The following is a 26,347-nucleotide window of genomic DNA, read 5'->3' as shown; positions in this document are numbered from 1 at the left end:
ACCACCTTAGAAACAAAGTATATTTTGGAAGCAGTTAAAATTATAAATGCAGGCTAAAAACACCATCAGAGATAGCAGACATCTGATAAAAAATGAGCAAAATTAAGTAGAAAGAAAAGTTTAAAAGGATTAGCAGGAAAATGTGAAAAACTCTGAAGCATCAGTAGATGTAAAACTAATATCCAGTAAAAAGACAATATTTTCACCAATACATTCAAAGAAAGTTTTCCTGGAATGATGGGAGATATTCTAACAATTGAGAACAGAGCATGTCTGCTGGACAGGAAAAACTGATGCTTACTGATGGACCACAAGGTTTTCTTAAGAAAATTTATCGGATGTAACCAGATCAGAACACTTTTGTGAGCCTGCAGCAAAGGAAGAAAAAATAGTCTGATATTTAAGGAGGAAAAACAGTAAGTCTGGATTCAAACTTCTCCAGAATCACATACAATGCTAGCAACTGTGCAGTGATGTCTACAAAGTTTTAATGGAAAGGAACATCATCATATTTTATGTCCAGCTATACCACTGTGCAATAATCAAAACTAAGGAGAAATATTTTCAAACATACAAGAAATCAAGAAATATTGTTTCCATAAACATTCTTGTAAAAACTACCAGAGGACAGGCTTCAGCCAACCAAAATATGGATTTTAAAGTCAAGATAGAGTCATGGTGAGCAGTGAATCCATTTATATAATCCATTAATGTTAACAACTGTGGGAACTATATGCTTAAGGAAGTGACTATGAACATTTTCCACCCTGAAATTGTAGAAATGATATAACTATTAAAAGTCAAAGGGTGAGAAAATATAGGAAGTAGCATATGTAGTTAAAATGAATTAGAGGAGGTCATACTTTATAATGTTTTAAAAAGTGGACTATGTAAATATGGTGGCCTTGGTGGAGGAAAAGAAGCCTGGGATAGGATTTGTTCTAATATTAGCTGTGTTCTGAAATTAGCATATTGGTGAGACTTCTTCCTCTCTTCCATGCATGGTTAAAAAACTATTACATGTGAGTCTCAAATAGTTTCCACAGTATCTCCTTATAATATTGAAGCAATAGAAGCCAAATGACCAGGGTTTCAGCCTATATCAGAAGTCTAAGGACCAGGCCTTACCCTCTAAAACTTTCTCTCATGCAAAAAGTTCAGGGTTAGACTTACCACATGATCCAGCAATTTCACTTCTGGGTGTATACTAAAAAGAACTGAAAGAAGGGGCTTGAAGATATATTTATATGCCTTATGTTCATAGCACATTATTCACAATAACTAAAATGTGGGAGCAACTCAAGTGTCCATAGGTGGATGAATGGATAAGGAAAATGTGGTATGTACACACAATGGAATATTATTCAGCCTTTAAAAGGAAGGAAATCCTGACATATGCTACAACATGGATGCACCTGGAGGACATTATGCTGACTGAAACAAGCCAGTCACAAAAGACAAAATACTGTATGATTCCACCTGTACGAGTTACTTCAAGTAGTCAATATCATAGAGACAGAGAAAGTAGAATGGTAATTGCCAGGGGCTGAAGGGAGGGGATAGTAGGGAGTTATTGTTGAATAGATACAGAGTTTAAGTTTTACAAGATAAAAGCGTATGGAGATGGATAGTGGTGATGCCTGCATAACATTATGAATATATTTAATACCACTGAACTGTACACTTAAAAACAGTTAAGATGGTAAATTTTATGTTATGTGTATTTTACCACCGTACAAACAATGGTAAAATAGTTCAGGGTTAGGCTGTTATATTGGTTAAGGTTCCTTGCTGGAAACAGCAGAATCCACTCTACCTAGTTATACGAGAAGGATTGCTTTGGAATCATTAGAAGACTGGAGTTATAAGATGTAGGCTAAGCCTTCAGGAAAAAACTCCTAAAACAATATGCCAATACTGGCACCATCCCCAGATCGCTGTGCAACGGCGCTCCATAGCCCATTCAGCTACTGTTCCATAACTGTGTTAAGGAGGCACTTCTGCCTCAGATCTTGAGTATTGCTTGGTTCAGGATGTTGGTGAACATGCACTGGTGCTCAAGTCAATTCCAGATGAAATGCCCAGGTGTAACCCAGAAAACCCATGTATCCTCTCACCCTCAGGGGTTACCCCTTACTTTAATATTCAACAAGATGGACCATAGCTGGATGGCAAATCTCACTTATTTCTATGTACTTCTGGGCAGACCATTCTGTAGTCTGCTTCATCCTTTGTTAATACCTCTCAGCATCTGCTTTCTTCGCTCACCTCTCCTGTTTTTGCATTACTTTTATATACCGCTAACCCAAGACGCAGGGTAGAGAAGAGTCTTTTCTGAAGGTTTGAAGATATTGGAGGGTAATTGTAGCACAGAGAAGGACATAATTTTACCACTAACACAAAGCGATTGGTGTGGAGAATACTTTTTACTAAAGGTTTGTGGTTAGTGAGGCTAATTAATTAATAAATCAGAATTTCATATTTGATGTCAAACATTAGCCATAGTAGAAAAGCATTAAGCATCTCCCATCTTAGGGACTTTTTCACTGGTCCCATCCCTCCCTCTGCTGCTAGGGCTCATCTCTTTCCAAAGTCCCTTCTCATCTCTTATTGTTCATGTGCCCCTTATTCTCTTGCTTGTGCTGCCCACAGAAACTTAATTTTCTTACTTGATTAACTTTTTGTTTTACAGTTTTCTTCCAGGTCATGTCTTGGGGAATGGGGTTTATTTTTCACACCAGTAGATTCATTGAATTATTGTTCAAAGAAAAATCTTTCTTCCTCATATAAACTGTATGCTCCTACCTCTAAGTAAAAAGCCTATCTCCAGAATTTTTTTGGAATATGGCTACTTTACCCTCCTTGAAACAGTAATAATGAAAAAAATTAGTGGTGCAGATTGAAATGGAAAACTGGTAGAAAGTAGAAAAGATAAAACAAAGATTTGATTTTAATAAAAAGGAGTGAAAACAATTTTTGACCTGTACTAAATTCACAGAAGATCATCAATGGGCTTTAGTGGATATTTTATTCCTTGAATTCTGGAAATCAAAAGTAAATTCATTCCTTTTGATCTTATTTTTACATAGGTCACCATTTTTCTTTCATCTGATATTGTAACATCTTCAAATAAAGTCCCTGCTACCTTTCTTTTATATTGGCAGATCACTGAAATCTATAAAATGAAATTAAAAGAAGCATCACTATCAGAATCCATGTTTTGCTAGTTCTCTAAGACAAGCATTAAGTATGGGGCACTCAATATATTGGCAGTGAAATGGGACTCCCCACCCCCAAAAGAACAGTCATGATAATAGAAATGGAAGCTGATCTTTATTTACTGTGGGGTCAGAAAACGGACAAGATGTAGTTGATATTTCTTAACTCTTTCCTTGTTTCACTCAGACCCTATAGCAGACTAAAAACCATTGCCCAAGTATCAGCAGGTTAAAGAGACTGAATTCATTCTTTATTATGCATTTGTATGTTCGTTAGTGAGAGGAAAATTGGGATGCTCTGGAGGTTCAACTGCTCCTCACTTTGGGTAGTTTGGCTGAGGACTGGCTCAGCAGGTTGAGTTAGATTTACCAGAAATTAGGATACCAATCACAGGTTCAAAAGGCACTACTTTCTAACATGGCTACTTCTCCAACCATTGCTACGTAAACGTGTTATGGGGTGGGGGACCCTCTCTACTAGAATGTTAGCCATGGGATGTAAATAAAGACCATTTATGACTGTTCTAAGTAGCAGGTCATAGAGTTCAGAAGATTCCTTGCACTCTACTACTTCTCAGCTTGTAACTCATCCCCATCGCAGTAAATCATATATCTATAGGGTTGCCATAGATACAAGATTCTATATTTCTATACTTCTATCTATATTTCTATAGATATAGGATTCTATAATCTATAGGATATCTATATCTATACCATGTGACATGAATGGTTTGTATCTGTCATCCCTTTAGGCAACATTCTTTCCACAAATATTTACTGAGTGCCTACCATGTGCCAGGCACTATTTTAATTCCTGAGATACCTCAGTGAACAAAACAAAGAGTTCTGTCCTTCTGGGGGTTAAATTTTAGTGGTGGTAATCAAGGTGGAAGAAGACGAAACAATAAATATGAGAGGTAATTTATATAATATGTTAAAAGGCAGAAGTACTATGGAAAACAAAATGTAGAAAGGGGTAGACAGGGATCAGGGGTTGATGTCAGTTTGGAAACAGCGATTGACATGTAGCTTGGCTGTGGATAAATTGTACTATATACACTCTTTAAGACAGATTTTGTGTTTTTTTTCATCCATGTATCCCTAGCACAGTACCCAAAATATAGTAGGTGGCTGAAGATTGTTTGTTGAATTAATTTTTCTGATGCAATTTAGAATATATAAAGTGATTTGTCAGGTCTTATTTGTAAGCAACATTACCTCAGCACTTTTCTAACTCAAGGACATTCCTCTGCTTCTGCAAAAAAATACATGGCACATATTCATTTTAAGGAAACCTCATTAGGAAATAATGTTCTATGCCATCACCTTCAATTTAGTTAATGTCTCCATTGAAGACTGGGTCACTGTGCTCTTTCTAGCGTCTGGCAAAATATAGCATATAGCCTAAGAAGACTTGGCCATTTTACCCTCAGAAATGGAGGCTACAAACAAATTGTCAGGTCTGTGTTGTAACATTGACATAGTTCTTGTGAACAAAAACGAAAGAAACACAAATTCTGCCAAAAATCAAGGTGCATCTGTATATACTAGCTTTGAAGATTGAATTCGGTTAGAATTCTGACAATAGAGATATTACCACTGTTCCTAAGAGGCAGCTGATGCACTTTCAACCACCTTCTGTTTTAATTAGGGTTGAGATTGTGCTACCATACCAGAATGGCCCAAAATACAGTGGTGTTAAAAGGATACAAATCTATTTTGCTTTCAAATGAAATGTGACCAGTTTAGCCCACATGGGCAGATCTACCATCGACTGGCCATTTTCCATGCCTGTATGGTCAAATCCAAGATTCTGCCATGTCCTGAGTTCCAGCCAGCAGATAGGAGAAAAAGAGTATAGAAAAGTCACACCCAGTGTTTTAAAATTCAGACCTGGAAGTGGCAAACATCATTTCCTCTAATTGTCCATTTGTGAGAAGTATATCTCATGCCCACAACTAACTGCAAGGGAGGCTGGGAAGCAGAGTGTAGCAGTGCAGTCATGGGCTGATTTATGGAAGAAGGGGAGAATATATTTTGGTGGGCAATTTGCTGTTTCCTTCATAATCTCTGAATCAATACAACATAAGAATGAGTGTTTTGTGTTTGCTTGTAATACATTCATGCATGCGGAAAGGCCGTTACAGGATTACACCAAGATAAAGCGACATCTCTCATCCCCATCCCCGGTGTCCCCTGGAAGCTCTTGTAAAGCAAATTAATACTTTCAATGCCCCAGTACTAACAATGTAAGCCGGCTTGGTAAGTGCTGCTGAGTCTCAGACGATTCCATATGAAGATCATGAGAAGGTGCTGCATGTGACAGAATAAACACAGAAAAATCACAATACACCAAAAAACACTTCTAATTTGATTCTGTTCTTCTCTTTCCAAAAAAGACACTGAACCCTCTCAAAGTCCTTGATGCCATGCCTCTTAGTCAATACGCAGGCCAATGACTCCACATTTTTTCTTTGCAAAGGAATAGGTAGAAATTACTGTTGACTTTATCCTGTTTATACTGATAGCTAATGATGGTACTTATAAGAGGTTTCAGAGATAAAAGAAAATCTTGAAAAAAAAATTGCTGGAAATCATATGGCTCAACTCATGAATTGCACTGCAGGCAGACAAATGATTTCTTGGCTGTAAAACTTGTCCAACTATTTTTTTGCTCCCTAAAGCTGATCTTGACAAGGATTCATTGATCCTTAATATGGAATACTTCAGATGACAAAAATCAAAACCGGTAAAGATTGATTTGGCAGCCTACAGATAGATCACCTTGGAATGAATGGGCCAAGAGTCTGAACAGAAGATAATCCTCCAGCTCCTTTCAATTTTTTTTTATTTTTATTATGGAGTCCGTAAGATTTAAATCTGGAACCACCAAAAGGAAGTATTCATTCAGAATAAACACAGACACAGAGAAAAGACACATCAACTCAAAAACAAATGTATATGGTATTAAAAATAGAGATAGCACTGAAGTTCTTTTATGAACATCTTTTGGCTCAGTTTCTATAGAGTCAACACTCTATGTTTACCTGCAACTTTATATCAGGCAGACAAAATGATTTGCAAAGGAGCAAATAATGTATTTGTGGAATAAAAGGAATGTAGAGGAAAAGTGGTATCACTGGACTACTCCCAATTTATTGACTTTGGTAAGACATTTGTATCTCTGGAGTCCAGTTCTTTTTTTGTAAAATGAGGGACAATTATGCTTATCTTCCACAAATATCATACCAATCCAATGAGGTAATACAAGTGAACATGTCCTGTAAAGCATTAAATTCTGCACACCTATGAAGTTTGATATTATTTATTATTTTGCAGGGATTCTAGGACAAATGATTTCTTAACAACATAATTGCTGGTCCCAGAATTGCTATTAGTCTGAATGTGACTTTCAAACATTTCCTCTACTTCAACTATTTCCTCATTTTCCTCTCATCTCATCTGATATGTCTGTTCTGTCTACATTATCCCCCCAAAATCCTACTTCCCTATTCTCCAAATGCCATCTCTCTGCCTACCAGATAAGGAACACTATCTATCTGTGTTCCCTTGTTAATCTATTGACCTTTAAGCACAGTTGTGTTTCATTAAGAGGGCATGTACTTTGAGGCAAACATTTTCCACTGGTTTAATTTTAGCTGTAAGAGAGACACGGGAGGTGTATCACCAAAAGAGGTCACAGACACAGAGGGGGAGAGAAAGACACTCTATAGCACATTCCTCTGGTATCATCTGGTATTTAATTTTCTGCAGCAAAGATCTATGCTGTACTGATTTCATGGAAAATACAGAAAGAGATAAAACAATAGAGCATTTCAGCACTCCTTCCAGGAGGGTACACTGCCAGGGCATTAGGAGCACAAAATAGAAATCAGTTTGAATAGATTATGGTTGAATAGATTGGTTTCACTGGATCCCAGTTACACCAGTTTTTAACTGGGTAACTCTGGGCACATCGAAAGCTTTCTGAACCTCGTTTTCTTTCTCTGTTAGGAAGGAATAACTGTGACTTTCTGGTGTGATTATTATGAGGATTAAATGTTAGTATTACATGTAAAAAGTTCTGGCCTAAAGTGGGTTCTTAATAAATATTATTTACTTATACATTTATAAACAATAAATATTATTTATTTATAAATGTATAGCTCTCAGTGGATACTGGCCATGTGCCTTTACTGAGATACAGAGAGCTCAAAGAAGAGGCACACTATTCATTTGCTGAAGACTTAAGCTATGGTTACATAAAGTCTAAAGAGTACTAGAGTCCAGACTCGCAGGAAAGCAAGATATCCTTCTGTGTATCATCCATGATTGGCAAATATCCAGCCTCTGATTAAACTCAACAAGGGACAGGATGTTCATTAGCTACAAAGCAATTCATTCCTTTTAAGAACACTTCTAACTATTAGAAAGAGCTTGTTTTTTTTTCTTTTTAACATCCTAATTGGAGTATAATTGCTTTACAATGGTGTGTTAGTTTCTGCTGTATAACAAAGTGAATCAGCTATACATATACATATGTCCCCATATCTCCTCCCTCTTGTGTCTCCCTCCCACCCTCCCTATCCCACCCCTCTAGGCGGACACAAAGCAACAAGCTGATCTCCCTGTGCTATGCGGCTGCTTCCCACTAGCTATTTTACAATTGGTAACGTATATATGTCCATGCTACTCTCTCACTTCATCCCAGTTTACCCTTCCCTCTCCCCGTGTCCTCAAGTCCATTCTCTATGTCTACGTCTTTATTGCTGTCCTGCCCCAGAACCATTTTTTTTTTTTACATTCCATATATATGTGTTAGCATACAGTATTTGTTTTTCTCTTTCTGACTTACTTCACTCTGTATGGCAATCTCTAGGTCCATCCACCTCACTACAAATAACTCAATTTCGTTCCCTTTTATGGCTGAGTAATATTCCATTGTATATATGTGCCACATCTTCTTTATCCATTCATCTGTCGATGGACATGTAGGTTGCTTCCACATCCTGGCTATTGTAAATAGAGCTGCAACGTACACTGGTACATGACTCTTTTTGAATGATGGTTTTCTCAGGGTATATGCCCAGTAGTGGGATTGCTGAGTCGGATGGTACTTCTATTTTTAGTCTTTTGAGGAACCTCCATACAGTTCTCCATAGTGGCTGAACCAATTTACATTCCCACCAACAGTGCAAGAGGGTTCCTTTTTCTCCACAACCTCTCCAGCATTTATTGTTTGTAGATTTTTTGATGATGGCCATTCTGAGTGGTGTGATGTGATACCTCATTGTAGTTTTGATTTGCATTTCTCTAATGATTAGTGATGTTGAGCATCCTTTCATGTGTTTTTGGCAACTGGTATATCTTCTTTGGAGAAATGTCTATTTAGATCTTCTGCCCATTTTTGGACTGGGCTGTTTGTGTTTTTGTTATTGAGTTGCATGAGCTGCTTGTATATTTTGAAGATTAATCCTTTGTCAGTTGCTTTGTCTGCAAATATTTTCTTTCATTCTGTGGGTTGGCTTTTTGTCTTGTTTATGGTTTCCTTTGCTGTGCAAAAGTTTTCTGTTTCATTAGATCCCATTTGTTTATTTTAGTTGTTGTTTCCATTTCTTTAGGAGGTGGGTCAAAAAGGATCTTGCTGTGATTTATGTCATGGAGTGTTCTGCTATGTTTTCCTCTAAGAGTTTTATAGTGTCTGGCCTTACATTTAGGCCTTTAATCCATTTTGAGTTTATTTTTGTATATAGTATTAGGGAGTGTTCTAATTTCATTCTTTTACACGTAGCTGTCCAGTTTTCCCAGCACCACTTATTGAAGAGGCTGTCTTTTCTCCACTGTATATTCTTGCCTCCTTTATCAAAAATAAGGTGACCATATGTGTGTGGGTTTATCTCTGGGCTTTCTATCCTGTTCCATTGATCTATATTTCTGTTTTTGTGCCAGTACCATACTTTCTTGATTACTGTAGCTTTGTAGTATAGTCTGAAGTCTGGGAGCCTGATTCCTGCAGCTCCGTTTTTCTCTCTCAAGATTGCTTTGGCTATTGGGGGTTTTTTTTGTTTCCATACAAATGGTGAAATTTTTTGTTCTAGTTCTGTGAAAAATGCCATTGGTAGTTTGATAGGGATTGCATTGAATCTGTAGATTGCTTTGGGTAGTATAGTCATTTTCACAATGTTGATTCTTCCAATCCAAGAACGTGGTATATCTTTCCATCTGTTTGTATCATTTTTAATTTCTTTCATCAGTGTTGTATAGTTTTCTGCCTACAGGTCTTTTGTCCCTTTAGGTAGGTTTATTCCTAGGTATTTTATTCTTTTTGTTGTAATGGTAAATGGGAGTGTTTCCTTAATTTCCCTTTCAGATTTTTCATCGTTAATGTATAGGAATGCAAGAGATTTCTGTGCATTAATTTTGTATACTGCAACTTTACCAAATTCATTGATTAGCTCTAGTAGTTTTCTGGTAGCATCTTTAGGATCATCTATGCATAGTATCCCGTCATCTGCAAACAGTGACAGTTTTAATTCTTTTTTACTGATTTGGATTCCTTTTATTTCTTTTTCTTCTCTAACTGCTGTGGCTAAAACTTCCAAAACTATGTTGAATAATAGTGTTGAGAGTGGGCAACCTTGTCTTGTTCCTGATCTTGGTGGAAATAGATTCAGTTTTTCACCGTTGAGAACAATGTTGGCTTTGGGTTTGTCATCAATGGCCTTTATCTTATCAAAGAACCAGCTTTTGGTTTTATTGATTTTTGCTATCATTTCCTTCATTTCTTTTTCATTTATTTCTGGTCTCATATTTCTGATTTCTTTCCTCCTTCTAACTTTGGGGATTTTTTGCTCTTCTTTCTCTAATTGCTTTAGGTGCAAGGTTAGCTTGTTTATTTGAGATGTTTCCTGTTTCTTAAGGTAGGATTATATTGCTATAAACTTCCCTCTTAGAACTACTTTTGCTGCATCCCATAGGTTTTGGGTTGTCGTGTTTTCATTCTCATTTGTTTCTAGATATTTTTTGATTTCCTCTTTGATTTCTTCAGTGATCTCTTGGTTATTTAGTACTGTATTGTTTAGCCTTCATGTGCTTGTATTTTTTATAGATTTTTTTCCTGTAATTGATATCTAGTCTCATAGCATTGTGGTCAGAAAAGATACTTGATATGATTTCAATTTTCTTAAATTTGCCAAGGCTTCATCTGTGACCCAAGATATGATCTACCCTGGAGAATGTTCCATGAGCACTTGAGAAGAAAGTGTAATCTGCTCTTTTTGGATGGAATGTCCTATAAGTATCAGTTAAGTCCATCTTGTTTAATGTATCATTTAAAGCTTGTGTTTCCTTATTTATTTTCATTTTGGATGATCTGTCCATTGGTGAAAGTGGGGTGTTAAAGTCTCCTACTATGATTGTGCTACTGTCGATTTTCCCTTTTATGGCTCTTAGCATTTGCTGTATGTATTGAGGTGCTCCTTTGCTGGGTGCATAAATATTTATAATTGTTATGTCTTCTTCTTGGATTTTTCCCTTGATCATTATGTAGTGTCCTTCTTTGTCTCTTTTTTTTTTTTTTTTTTGTGGTACACAGGCCTCTCCCTGTTGTGGCCTCTCCTGTTGCGGAGCACAGGCTCCGTACGTGCAAGCTCAGCGGCCATGGCTCACGGGCCCAGCTGCTCTGCAGCATATGGGATCTTCCTGGACCGGGACATGAACCCGTGTCCCCTGCATTGGCAGGCGGACTCTCAACCACTGCGCCACCAGGGAAGCCCTTTCTTTGTCTCTTATAATAGTCTTTATTTTAAAGTCTATTTTGTCTGATATGAGAATTGCTACTCCAGCTTTCTTTTGATTTCCATTTGCATGGAATATCTTTTTCCATGCCCTCACTTTCAGTCTGTACGTGTCCCTAGGTCTGAAATGGGTGTCTTGTAGACAGCATATAAACGGGTCTTGTTTTTGTATCCATTCAGCCAGTTCATGTCTTTTGGTTGGAGCATTTAATCCATTTACATTTAAGGTAATTATCAATATGTATGTTCCTATTTTCATTTTCTTAATTGTTTTGGGTTTGTTATTGTAAGTCTTTTCCTTCTCTTGTGTTTCCTGCCTAGAGAAGTTCCTTTAGCATTTTTTGTAGAGCTGGTTTGGTGGTGCTGAATTCTCTTAACTTTTACTTATCTGTAAAGGTTTAATTTTTCCATCAAATCTGAATGAGATTCTTGCTGGGTAGAGTAATCTTGGTTGTAGGTTTTTCCCTTTCATCACTTTAAATATGTCCTGCCAGTCCCTTCTGGCTTGCAGAGTTTCCTGCTGAAAGATCAGCTGTTAACCTTATGGGGATTCCCTTGTATGTTAATTGTTGCTTTTCCCTTGCTGCTTTTAATATTTTTTCTTTGTACTTAATTTCTGATAGTTTGAGTAATATGTGTCTTGGCATGTTTCTCCTTGGATTTGTCCTTTATGGACTCTCTGTGCTTCCTGGACTTGATTGATTATTTCCTTTCCCATATTAGGGAAGTTTTCACCTATAATCTCTTCAGATATTTTCTCAGTCCTTTTTTTTTTCCCTCTTCTTCTTCTGGGACCCCTATAATTCGAATGTTGGTGCGTTTAATGTTGTCCCAGAGGTCTCTGAGATTGTCGTCAATTCTTTTCATTCTTTTTTCTTTATTCATCTCTGTGGTAGTTATTTCCACTATTTTATCTTCCAGGTCACTTATCCGTTCTTCTGCCTCAGTTATTCTGCTATTGATTCCGTCTAGAGAATTTTAAATTTCATTTATTGTGTTGTTCATCATTGTTTGTTTGCTCTTTAGTTCTTCTAGGTCCTTGTTAAACGTTTCCTGTATTTTCTCCATTCTGTTTCCAAGATTTTGGATCATCTTTACTCTCATTACTCTGCATTCTTTTTCAGGTAGACTGCCTAGTTCCTCTTCATTTGTTTGGTCTGTTGGGTTTTTACCTTGCTCCTTCATCTGCTGCATATTTCTTTCTCTTCTCATTTTGCTTAACTTTCTGTGTTTGGGGTCTCCTTTTTGCAGGCTGCAGGTTAGTAGTTCCCATGGTTTTTGGTGTTTGCTCCCAGTGGGTAAGGTTGGTTCAGTGGGTTGTGTAGGTTTCCTGGTGGAGGGGACTGTTGCCTGTGTTCTAGTGGATGAGGCTGGATCTTGTCTTTCTGGTGGGCAGGACCACGTCTGGTGGTGTGTTTTGGGGTGTCTGTGAACTTATTATGATTTTAGGAAGCCTCTCTGCTAATGGGTGGGGTTGTGTTCCTGTCTTGCTAGTTGTTTGGCATAGGGTGTCCAACACTGTAGCTTGCTGGGCGTTGAGTGGAGCTGCATCTTAGCATTGAGAAGATCTCTGGGAGAGCTTTTGCCACTTGCTATTACTTGGGGCCGGGAGGTCTCTGGTGGACCAGTTGTCCTTGAACTCGGCTCTCCCACCTCAGAGGCTCAGGCCTGACACCCAGCCAGAGCACCAAGACTCTGTCAGCCATACGGCTCTTTTGGGAAGTCTGAGGTATTCTGCCAGCATTCAGTAGATGTTCTGTAGGGGTTGTTCCACATGTAGATGTAGTTTTGATGTATTTGTGGGGAGGAAGGTGATCTCCATATCTTACTCCTCTGCCATCTTGAAGGCGCCCCTCAGAATGAGCTTGCTTATACTTCATTGAAATCCACCTTTTCATAAATTCCAGCCATTAATCCTATGTCTTCCTATTACAATATTAAAGATGAAGGTGGATCATCATTATTTCATGAAACACCTATGAAAAAAACAAAGACAAGATCATGCCAGATTTAAGTCTTCTCTTTATTTCTTGATTCTCTTATGATATAATTTGGAACCCTTTACTGGCCTAGTTTACTCTAGTTTTTCATGTATTGTCTTGTTTTTAATGTATAGGAACCAGGTTTGAACACAGTGGTATATGTGTGGCCAAATACAATGAGTCTCTTTTCTTTTTTAATTAGCATGTGGTGCATTTATAAATGTAATCTTAAGTTTGCAGTTTATGTTTACCTTCCACTAGGAGCAACACATGCTTTTATTCAAACCAGGACACTTTTGAGCATGGAAGATGTGCTTTTAGCAATTACACTTGGAAAACAGACATTAACTGGAATTATTAAGACTAACAAGGACAGGTCATCTTCCTACAGCAAAAGTGTCCTCCCCTTCTGTTCTATTCTCTCTCCCTTTCTCTCTTGTATTTCTCACCTAAATGGTCTCTTCTCTGGTTTATTCTGGTAGTTCATGGAAGTTTATGAAATTCAACTACATAAGTCTTGTTCTATTATACTGTATATACTCTAACGTCTTCTAACAGATATGCTTTTGGTACATACAGTGTTCATTGCTCTATTTCACATCTCATTAACACACCAGGTTTGTGTAATCTCTTTTGGAAAAATGTCAAGCTTCCTTTCCTATAGCCTTCTCTGTACATTAGAATACTATAACCATCTGAGACTGTTAAAATTACCCTGGTGTTTATACTTTTCTCTTGAATTAATGCTTCCCATATATATCTGCTGCTTTTGAGTATTCCCAGCTTCATCAGTTTATCTGAGTAATTCTCTCTTAAATTTCAGGTTGATACTTTCCAATCACATCATCGAGTCTACAAATAATTATATCAAATTGCATTTGTTTAATACTTTATACATTGCAAAATTGATTTCATATTTGCATTTGAGTGTTCCAACAACTCTTGAGCAAGGCTGAAAAAGTATAATTATCTCGTCTTTACAGAGAAAGAGATGAATGACTTAAATTCAAATCTTTAGTTTCTATTCTGGTGTTCTTTCAACTATACCATAATGTTTTCTTCTTTCTTATCATTCAATAAATACCTCTGCCTTTTTGCCCATTTTCATGTGCTGAGTGTAAGAAAACAAGTAGTTATTCAACATCATCTAAATACTTTCTTTTCCTAAGCCGTGAGACTCAACTTGAAGAAAATTTGCAAATAGTACATATGTCTCTATGTTTTTATCCTTCTCCCCGTGGAATAAAAATTACTAGATATAGATTCTGTCTCTCCCCATATATTTTTGCCTTATTTTTTAGTTCATGTGAATAAGCAAAATTGGTAGAAGTTGGTGGGTTCAGGAAATATAAGCAAGTTCTCTATGAGATGCTACACATTGTTGTACTTCTATGTTATTGGTCTGTCAAATGGACACATGAACAACTTTAAACTTTTCTAAGGGATACCCGTCACTACCAGACAATGGACACACCTCATCTTATTTCAAGCATATCCTGTACTTGGAAAGCCTGCTACTTATTTCTTTAGAAGATCCTGATTCACCTTATTTGGAAAGGTCGTCATGTCTGAAACGTGGATCCCACGATGCAGTTTTTCTCTTCCTCTTTGTTACATTATTTTGTTCTGCAGAGTACTGAAGTTAGGTTCACTCCCTTTAGCTCACTCTTTTGTCTTTACTTCTGCTTTCTTAGTAGCAACCCTTCATACTTCCCAATATGTCAAAAATAGAAACTTACCCCTTAAGCATTTTTATCTCTTCACTAGCAGGTATTTTATCTATGGTACGAGTTATAATGTAACTCCTCCCCTTCCTTCCTGCTGGCCTTTAAGACTAGATGTTTGTAATGAGGATGAGTAGTGGAGACAACTCCGGCCCCATCAAAGGAGACTTTTAATCTGAATGTTCTAAGTCTTTTTCTTACTCAGACTTCCTTTTCTGCCACTGTTCAATTCTGGTCTTTTGGCAAGATTTGAACCCCAGGAAGAGAAGTATTATCACATTATCTCAGGCATCATACATCCTGATTACTCTTTATATGGCTCCAAGACCAATTCTGATCCACAAAAAGTGAAGAGTGTGTCTGTGGATCAAGAGTCCAAATCCCAACCCTTACAAATTAGCCACATGACCTTGGGCTTGCCACTTGGTCCTTCTTCACCTATTTAACGTGAAGGGGTTGAACTAGCTGCTCCCCAATGTTTTCTCCTACTTTGACATTAGCTTATTCAGACCATGAATAAGGTATTTCATATGTGGCTTTGAGTATCACACAGTGGTCCTCTCCTTGGTTGGGAGTGATGGGCTTGATGACCAGGAGGTGGTAATTGACGCTCAGTAGTGTTGCTTATAAGAGAATGATTTACTTCTTTTCACCTCCTAACAACTGCTCATCGTTCATTTTGTCTTAACATTCATTTCACGTATTTCTTTCTAGAGTATTAAATGCATAGAAAAATCACTTTACTTGAAGAGATTTTTTTTAAGCTTTCACATTCATAATTCATCATTGAGATTCTGGAACTTTAGAAGATTTGTGGACTCTAATATTCTATGCTCTTCAGAGTTTGTGAATATATTTGTCCATGATAGAGTCTGGGTACCTGCAGATAAGAAGTACACATCTCTCAAAGGTAAAAGTCTCTATCTACTTTTAGGTGGTTTCTGTCTCCTATTTATCACAAGTTTTTTCCCCAGGTGCCCAGTATTTCCTAGGGTCCAATATTTCACAAGCCTTGTGGCATTGCTGTGAGATGGGTAACAAACCAATTTATATTTTATAGATACTAAAACTGAGGCACAGAGAAAGTATGTGATCTGTTCCAGCACTCCAGCAGCTCAGCAAGGAATGGCAGAATAAAGATCAAGAAAAGAAATAACCTAATTCCTCTGTGATTCTCTTTTGCTGAGCATCAGAGCACCACAGGGCTGACAGAATCTCTGAGAAACTATCAGCCTACTACCCTCTTTGTAGGGAAGCCTATCTGTGAGTTTCTTCAGTAGAGATGGCAAGCTCCTGACTATAATCTATACCAATGCTTAACATTCTTCATTACTAGAATGTTCTTCCTCAGACTTTGCCATCATCCACACCATATGCTGGCACTTATCATGTCATGCCTCGAGCCCTGTAACAGCCTTCTGACTAGGCTGTTACAGTAATTCCTCTCCTCCACTCCCCCTTTCCACCCACCTCACCCAGTTTATCCTGCATTCTGTGTCCAGTGATCTTCCTTAGGGCACTATTTCATGGCACCACTTGAGTGTGTAAAGGCTTCCGGTTTCCCAACACATTGGGTCTATGATTCTCTGCCTGCCATTCAAGGCCATCCACAGTTGAACTCTGCTCCATCCATTATTCAATCATCATTTTCCTATCATATCCCCAGTCCAGATATGCGGATCTCTTTTATTCTTTCCTCAGGATGTCATGTTGCTTTTAAATCTTAGTCTTCTCGTGCCCTCCTTGAAGCCTGTGTTGACTGCTCTAGCTGTGGTAATCTCTTTGCTGTTTTAACACTAATTGTCCTTGTGGGTAGTGTTATCTACAGTCATTCTCTCATTGTATTTGTGTGTCACTTTAGTCCATGTGGACCATTAAGCGTCCTAGAGTGCAGGGACTGTGTCTTCTTTTTGTCTTACAATAGTACAAAGCACAATAAATGAAGATCATAAAACAACGTTCTCAATAAGTACTAGTTGACTCTTTGAAATTCAGGGAATTGGATTTGTCAGTTATATGTGTGTGTGTATGCACGTGTGTTTGTGTGTGTGTGTATTTATGAGTGGACTTTTTACTTTTGAAACAGAAATAGAGTTACAAGTGTAGAAAACAAACTTACGGTTACTGGGGGTAAGGGAGGGGGGATAAATTGGGAGATTGGGATAGACATATACACACTACTATATATAAAATAGATAACTAGTAAGGACCAACTGTATAGCACAGGAAACTCTACTCAATACTACTCTGTAATGGCCTATATGGGAAAAGAATCTAAAGGAGTGTGGATATATGTATATGTACAACTGATTCACTTTGCCGTACACCTGAAACTAACACAACATTGTAAATCAACTATACGCCAATAAATTTTTTTAAAAGGTCATAGATAAAAAGAAAAGTATATTTAGTTTTTTGGATTTTTTTGAGTATAATTTATCCTCAATTATCACCTGAATTTCAGATGCCTTCCAGAGTCCTCCTTCCTTTAACTGGAAGTTGCTTTGCTGCGTATGAGCAATATCTTCCTTGTTGAAGTGGTGTGGCATTTGCTTTCCATTCTGATTTCCCTATCATGCTCTGAGCATCCCAACCCTTGCCTTTCATTCTCTACAATACAAGACTAAATCTCAAATTTGGGTATTGTATGAACTGGCATATGACCAAGGTTCATATTTTATAAGCAGCTGGAATTCATTGAAAATATTGACATAATAATATAAACTTTCTTTTTCTTAATTTTGAAGGCAGATAAAGTATGAACAGACCTTACCACAGAGGAAAATTAAGCAGTCTTCATTTTGTGAATATTGGTTTAATCTAGAAGTTATGTAATATTTAAAATGTCTCAATTTTAACATATGAGTGTTTCTTCTGATTCCATGGGGTTGTGTTTAGAAATTCTGGAAGTTTTATTACATAAAAAATTATAAAACCTCATACATAGGCCCTTTTGAGTCTGAATTAGAGGATTCTGTTCATCCAGTGTAGCAGTCTACCCAGCAAAAATTCATTCTTTCTTGGCATCTGCCCAAAACTTGTTTATGCTCTTTGAGAGGATAATTGTTGTAAAGCTCTGATTCTTTAATGTTTTCTTCTTATGCTAGATTGAAACAACTCACAGTAATTTCCACCCATTGCTTCTGTACTCTAAGGAGCACTGTCCAGTAGAACTGTTTTTCCATGATTAAAGTGTTCTCTATCTGCACTGCCCAATATGGTAGCCACTAGCCACATATGGCTTTGAGTATAGCAACTTGAGGAACTGAATTTTAAATCTATTTAATTTTACTTAATTTAAATTTAAACTTAAATAATCACGTGTGGCTAATGGCTACTGCATTGAACAACACAACTCTAGCATTTTGCAGAATGAGCCAGCCATCCCTTTCACATGCCAATTCTCCAAAACTTTTGAGAGGATTTGATCTGTGTATATTCTTTTTAGGACATTCTTTGTTTCCTCATTAATAGGTTTGCACTTTAGAACGTATTTTGTTGCTGCTGCTGTGGCTGCTGTTGTTAAAATCCTCTATTTTTTCTGAAGTCCCTTCTAACTCACAGATTCTGTGATTGTTTCTAGATGTTCCCTGGAGTTGTTTAGCAATTGCAGTCTTGATATATATAAAGCACTCTGAATTCACTGAAAGAAACAGATTGACATATAAATTGCTGAATTTGGAGGCATTTGAAGACATAGGGGACATAAGACTTAAACAAATGTTCTCAACTAGAGACAGTAGTGCCCCACTGGGGACATGTGGCCATGTCTGGAGGTTTGTTTTGATTGTCACGACTTGGGGGAGGGGCTTCTGGTAGCCAGTGGATACAGGATGGGGGTGTTGCTAAATTTGCACAGGACAAAGCCCCTGCAACAAAGAACTATGCAGCCCCAAATGTCCATAGTGCTGAGGTTGAGAAAGTCTGATTTACACAATCATTTAAGGAAGAGGTATCATTTATTTAGACACATAAAGACGTCATTCATTTGAAAAGAAGGAGAGATTATTACACAAAACTGCTTGGGAAGGTACTAAGTTTGTAAAGTTTTATAACTTTATAAATGCACATTTGCCTCTGAATTCTCTCTTCCATATCGAGGGCCCTATGGAGTCAGTGAGAACAGTGATAAATTTGTTAATCTAAGAACATTTTACTAAGTTCTTTCCTTCTTCTTTCTTTTCCCTCTGAAGCTCTCATTGTGCATCTTGTTATTACCATTGTCAGACAGTCCTAATTTTAGTCCTCATCTATGTTTTCGTTTTCATGAGCACTATCTGTATTAGAACAAAGCCGCTGTTCAAATGAGTCCAGGTGTAAATGACATGATATTGTGAAGTCAACTTCTTCAGATGATATTTGATGGGACTCCTCTTTCCTTGGTAGTATTTTATTTGGTAGTGTGAGGCCAGTTAATCTTTCTCCTTCATCTAGAGGCAGGAAATAATTAATACAACCTGGGGGGAGAGCCTGGTGAGCTGGTCAGTATGAAGTCTGACACCTAGTGAAATGTGCTTCATTTTCCGGTTTCAGCCCTAGCGTGAAATTTCCCGAGGTTCAGAGAAAGGTTCATCAAATCTTGGCAAATCTTTCCGTAAACTGGGTAGTGTCAGATTCCAAAAGAAATGTGAAAGTTTTACCTGGCTTCAAATTTCTAGTGTTAAAAGTTTCAGCAGTCCAAGCAAGAAGGTTCCTTGCAATGTCAAGAAAAATCCCAGTTTCTTATTTTGGATAACTAATTGGAAGGGACAATTGATTGAGAATAAAATCTCCAGGGAGACACATTTCATAGCAACCTATCCAGCCTCATTCAGATCACGCAGTAGTTTTCAATGGACCTGGATGCTACCATGGCACCAACAAATTCACATTGTTCATTATCACATCGTATCATAAGTTTCCCACATTCAAAGCCAAGCTAAGGAGAAAATATTCTCCCAGAGGGTTTTTCAAACTTCACGTGAAAGGAGAATGCATGGGACATTTCCTATCAAGTTCCAAAGAGTAGAAAAGAATGTATAATGATAAGAATCAAGAGAAAATCCCTAAAATATTGTTCATGAATTAAGTTCTAGCAGGCTGTGAAGGTGAACAGAGAGGTCACATTGCCAAGTTCTAATAGTAGTTCTGGACTCTGAAATAAAAATGTAGAAAACCTTGTCCTGATTTGAGTAGATTCAAGATCTGATATACTGCATGCATTCTTTATTTATTTATTTTATTGAAGTATAGTTAATTTACAATGTTGTGTTAGTTCCTGCACGCAGTTTAAAAATCTCCTTGCAGAACCTTCATACATCCACTTAGTACCAAAGGGCTGCCTTGCCCAGTTCCCAGGGGGCTCTAGGCAAGCTGATTGCAGCCCTGCTAAGTCAGGGAAGGGAAGCTGCCTTTCTAGCGTGTTGCTCCTTTTAAAGGAGCTATATCCTGCCAGGGCCTTGGAATCATTACAGCCTCATGATAAAATTTCTGGCAATTTAATTAACACAAAGACATTTGAATAGTTTCTAGTGTTTTGTAATCTCCTTCTGTCTGAATACCATATAACCAAGGACATTCAAATGGAACAGAATTAGCCTACTTTAAGGACACCTGAAACAAAATCATACATGCTGAAGTTATTTAATCATTGGGGCTGAGAAATGGATGTGGTTAAGATGATGAACAGACTTTCTCCATAGTGCTTTTGATTGAAGGGAGTGCTCCTATAGAGATATTGATCTCTGGGATAAATAAAAACACTGGGGATTAAAGTCACATTGATTATCACTAACTACGCCTCCTTTTTCATTGAAAACAATACAGGGTCCATCAAATCAGGTCTATAGCCACAAATCAAAGGCCATTTTTCCATGTCCAAACATGGGGAAAAAATGTTGTTACCAAATCTATCTTTTCAATCACTCCCATAACATAGGTAGCAACTGCTGTCAGCAGTGACACGGGCTAACATGAAGAGTGATGATAGGTTATTCTTTCTCGGTCTCTTTGGTGATCAAGCACGTGGCAATTGTGATTGATTGCTGTCTCATAGTGGATTTTTTTTTTTTTGAGAGCTATGTTCTAAAAGATTTCCTAAGGCCGAATCTAAAATAGCATAGTGAACAAAATTATAAATTTACCCCAATAATTGATGCTAAAAACTAATTTTCAAAATATTCCTGAAGAAATCATATCTTTTGAATCAGTTTACTAGGAAATTGTTCTAATTGTTCCAACAAAAGTACTGCTCTTAAAAATAATCTGGGGTGTTCTGTTTTGATTAGTGGTAAATGGGGTTTAAGACCTGGCAAAATTCAAATCCATTCGGCAATGCCTTGGCCTCAATATCTTTCTTTGAAATGAAAGCAAGCTGTGAGTCAGGGCTTGCACTGATCTGTAACACAAACACTAGGATTGGCTCCCAGCAAACAATGATGGTTTCCTTTGGCTACATGCAGACATGTGGTGGCCCATTTGGGTGAACCAATTTTTTTTCTTTTTTTTTTTTTTTTGCGGTACGCGGCCCTCTCACTGTTGTGCCCTCTCCCGTTGCGGAGCACAGGCTCCGGACCTGCAGGCTCAGCGGCCATGGCTAACGGGCCCAGCCGCTTCACGGCATATGGGATCTTCCCAGACCAGGGCACAAACCCGTGTCCCCTGCATTGGCAGGCAGACTCTCAACCACTGCGCCACCAGGGAAGCCCTGAACCAATTCTTTGACTTGAGAAAAGAGAGTCCACTTGTAGGGGTCCAGGAAGAGCTGAGTCATGGCAGCATAGGAATGAGTGAGGGGACAAAGTTTGCATCACAATAGGATTTTCTCTAACTCCAGGCCCCTGACCCAGTACAAAGAAGGATGCCCTTCTCTCCAGAAAGTCAGAGAGCAGCAAAACTCTGTATTTTCCTGAAGGGGACAATTTAGTATCCTGCTAAGCTGAGAGTAAAATAAACCTGCCAATCCCACTGACATTGGACTAAAGAATTGCTCAGGGAAATTAATGGAAGGCTTTAAAAAACTAAGTGGAAAGAAAATTCTGCACCAAGGGGGAGGCAGTCAAATTTATGGCAGTAGAAAGTACTTTAATCAACTTGTAAAGCTGTATTTTAAAAAGATTGGATAATTTTATGATCAATAACAATATTTGTAAGCCTGTATGCTAAAATGGGGAAAGCAAATCTCATGCTTCAAAGCCTAAGCTAGTTGCTGCAGGTATCTAGAAGGAATGTTTCCATTACACACATCATTATAAAGCAACCCAGGCAAATTACCGTCTATTTCTGCTTTTCACGTGAAGCATGAGGAATCGGTCACTGCAAGTGGCCTAAGACTAAGTTAAATGTCTGATACAGAGATTGTCTGGGCTCTTCTCCCATTAACTATTAAAGAACAGACATCCTGGGGCTGGGTGGGTCTGGGTGGGGCTCGAATGGGGAAGGCAGAATGTAATGAGGAGTTGGTTTCTCCACATCTGAGTAATTTGAAGCTGACAACTATTTCCATTACCCGTTGGTAAAAGAGTGAGAGGAGAAAGGCAAGTGCCAAAGAGTGATGTCAGCTAAATGCCGGTGGTTTAACCAAGTGACACAGAGCCCAGGGGCTCATTCTGTTTTCTATACATATTGGTGTGAGCAGACAACCCAGTAAAATCCCCATCGTCTCTGTGTGTAATGCCAGTTTTTTTTTTTTTTGCCAGTGGAATTACTGAGTTTACTTTAAGAATCACTTATAAAAATGTTGGAGGAAATTTAATAAAAGGGTTAAATGGGTTCAACATTACAAATAACAGGAATAGTAGTTGTACCCTTGAAGACATCAGTCTAAGCAGGTCCATTTGGTGCCCACTTCTGAGAAACTTCATTATTGAAGAGTCCAAAGAACATTACTATAAAGGAGTTGAGCTCATCAGGGTATATCATAGGCATCAAGGACAGCACAGTACTGAGGTGGAATGTCATATCATTATTGCTTCCTACTTTAGACTAATTGTAGGAAAAGGCTGTCTGGTTTATAGAATAGTTTTACAAAGTGTAGTTGAATTACTTTTAGGCAGGCTGATACTATCATCATATAACCCAAGGTGTCAGCTCCTTCATCCTTCAAGTGATGAGGTTATAAGTAACTAAACTCTGATTCCCAGCCAATGATTTCTTATCTATTAAAAGTCTCTTGTAATTTGAAGGATGTTGACTACCGAATGATGTCCAGTCAGCACCAATGTATCAGCCATTTAAAATTAATCAATAACCACTGGAAGGACAAATAGAGGCTTCTAATATATTCAGTTGAGATTACTATAGAAAAAAAAAAGATAGAAATTGGATGCTTTCTTTAGCTAACTGAACCATGGCTAAATAAAAATACATGATCACTATCATGCTTCTTAATATACAATTCTCTCGTTGCTGTCTTGAGACACTTAAAAAATACCAGCCTGGAACCCACTGTTCCCAGCAGCATTACCCAGTGTCATGCCTCGGTGGAGAAAGAGTGAAGTAGGTTTTGTCTCTGGCATGAAGAACGTTGGTAAGTGCTTATGTTACAGGTGAGCTGTGTGTCAGTGCAAGTGTTGCCTTAACGTCTCTCACCTGAAAACTGGAAATCCTCAGTAGTCATTCCCATCCATCTCATGCTGAGTTTTACATTAATAAGGTAATGCTTTTAAGTTCTCTGAGGTTTCAGGGAGAAAGGCATATGGGAGAAGAGCTGTTATTATTTCCGAGACCACCTGTCTCGAGCCAGCTTAAAGGCTGAGGGTCCCGCGATGGCACTGTAATAGCAGCTCTAATAACATGCAGGAACAGCACACCTCAAGTGAGGCACTCCAAGGGCATTATACACATTTATTCATTAAACCTGAACACACCCCGGAGATAGGTTAACTGCTATGATACCTCCTTATGCCAAAGTAAACGAAAACAAAGAAGGGGAAGCAAGTTAGTCAAGACAGTATGATGAAACTGTGGTAAAACTGGAGTGAAGCTGGTGTCCTGCTCCCTAGGGATTCGGTGAAAAGCCTGGCCTCATTCAGCATGAGTGTATGCCTGTATGGATATGTTTATTTAATTTTATACCATCTTGTTCTAGAAATAACTGGAGAACACATTTTTAAAACAGCTATATAACATAACTTGAAAATAAGTATTTGGAGAAAAAGACCCAAGGAAAATAAGGATATGAAAATGAGATGAAACTAGGATGAGGTACAGTTTGTAAATATTTGATGTGAACAATGCTTAACAAGTGATTTTGTTACAAATAAATGGAAATGCAAAGCTTCAGTTTCCCTTTTCACGTGCCTTGGGAAGGAAATTTTTTGTGCCCTGGGAAGGAAAGGGCTACAGAAAGCATTAAAGATTTGTAAAACTAAACTTCAAGCCAGATGCTGAGTGGTAAATCAGAATAGTACCATTAGGGGCCAATAGACTCGAATCTAGTGGTACCTTTTCTAAAGGGTAGATGTAAGAAGTGGATGACATTTTCCCACCATCTGGAGATGTGAACATCAGAGACAGTGAGATAAACTAAGAGGAACCTTGGCAGCAGAAACTTAATGCTCTATTCCCAATAGAGAGTTTGGAAGATGTGCGTGAATTGGTACCACAAATGGGGCAGTGACTCATGACCTGGGCAGAGTCTGTAGGCACAGAGGTCCTTTGCAACAGCATGGACAGCAGCCCATAGGCAAACCTGGTGCCAACAGCACTGTGCTGCCTCCACGTGTGAGGGCTACATCAGCACAGGTGAGCAAAGTGTCAACCTGAGTGAGGACAACAGAGTAGCAACATGTGTGAAATGCCCCCTCGAAACCCCACCTTCAAGGTGTCATCTCCACCTTGGGAGCCCCAGACACAGAGGAAAGGCAAGTACTGATGAGGGTCTTGGTGTTTGATAAGCGTAGCTATTATTCTGGCAGGAGGAAATAGAATTGACTTGCGTTATCTGAATGCAATGGAACATCCAATTAGAAAACTTTTTTTCTAAGACTTTAAAGAGACAAAATATATTTTCATTGGACTAGCATGGCTTAAGTGTAATGCTTTCTTGGGATAGTCAACTTCTATAGCTTTCCTTTAGTCACAGCACTATCATATCAATAGTTTTTGTTCGTGTGTGTTTTCCTGTGGTTTCTTGAGGTCTTCATCCAGTACATGAAGGCAAAGTTTTGCACGTGGTGTGACAGTCACTGATGGGACTTGGCTATCAGGTGGAGATTTCAGGTCCCTTAGTTCCTAGAGAAGATCAGCTTTAAGCCCCATTCCATGCCCTATGGAAGTCCAAAATGATCCTCACTCTTTCTGTACATGCATTAGAGTTTTGTTTTGCAGTTATCCCAGACTCAAGGTTCCTGCCTTCACTGAACAAGTTCTACCACATATACTGTCTCTATTCTGCACCATATCACCAGATGTGAAATTCAGCCTCAGTATTCTCAGAGAACTCCCTGAATGATAAAGAACTTTGGAATCTAGTAAATTTGACCTCTTCTTCTTCTTTTTTTTTTTTTGGATTAGTTTGATTCCCATATCACAAACTATTTCAAGCTGAATGGTGAAAAATCTTACTAACCATTCCTTCATCCATTCTTTCATTTCTTCAACAAGCATTTATTAAGTGCCTCCATTGTGCTAAACACAGTTCAAGGTGCTTGGGGGTTTATCAGTGAATGAGACTGACAAAGATCCCTGCCCTCATGGACACTGAATTACAGCAGATGTTTGAACTGAGCCACTGTATATCCCCAGAGGGTTCTTCCTGGCTGTTCCCTCTGTGATAGGCTCTAATCTCCCCCAATTTTTCTGGCTTTTCTCTCCCACACCTCCCCAGAACAAAAATAAAATCCTTCAATCTTCTCATGCAGATAGTTGAGTTAACTATTATCGTGGTGCCTTGACTCTTTGAACTCAGGTTCTCAGGTTCCCTAAGTGATAGCTAAATCATATAACAAAATATTTTCTTAATCAAAGATAGTTGCTTCCTTAATAGTAATTCTGCCAGAGGAAGAAAGAATTTTTTTTTCAGCTCTGTTATTTGCATATAAACAGTTTAAGTTGTCAGACATTCATTAATAGAAGAAATCTTTTCCTTATAATGTCAATGAGTAGTTTTAAATGTTGCTTAGAGAGCAACTCCTCATCTGTAAGTTATCACTTTCAATCTCCCTACTTCCCCCAGTCCAACCAGGATGGCAGACACATTGCATAAGAACCACTCCAGGGGCTAAAATATGGGGAAAATAAACACTCTGGTTTTATTCCATGTGTTACCACTCAGCACCACTAGTATTCTGTTCATAAATAATTTTAGTAATTTAAAATATATTTCCGTAAATATATTGGTCTTTAATAGGTGGTCCATGGAGAAGCAATCCATCTACTTCCCAATGGCCCTGGTAGTTCACCATTTGAGCCACCAGCAACCTTGGAGTTCATATCCGAGAATGACTAACTCTGCTGTAGATATGTAGGATAAATGAATGTTAAACAGCAATCCTATGTCCACACAGAATGAGCCTTGACTAGAGAATGTGTGTATGAAAATAAACACAAGCATTAAGACAAATCTACCAGAAAAATAAATGATCCAGAAACTGTGGATTTGGGTTGATGGATGTTTTAAAATCCAGCCCTCTTTCAAATAAATAGTT

Source organism: Aethalodelphis obliquidens, unplaced genomic scaffold, assembly GCF_003676395.1.
Source record: "Aethalodelphis obliquidens isolate GAN/ISIS:26980383/991018 unplaced genomic scaffold, ASM367639v1 scaffold3, whole genome shotgun sequence".
NCBI classification, from domain to species: Eukaryota; Metazoa; Chordata; class Mammalia; order Artiodactyla; family Delphinidae; genus Aethalodelphis; species Aethalodelphis obliquidens.
Note: the sequence above shows the minus strand (reverse complement) of the source record.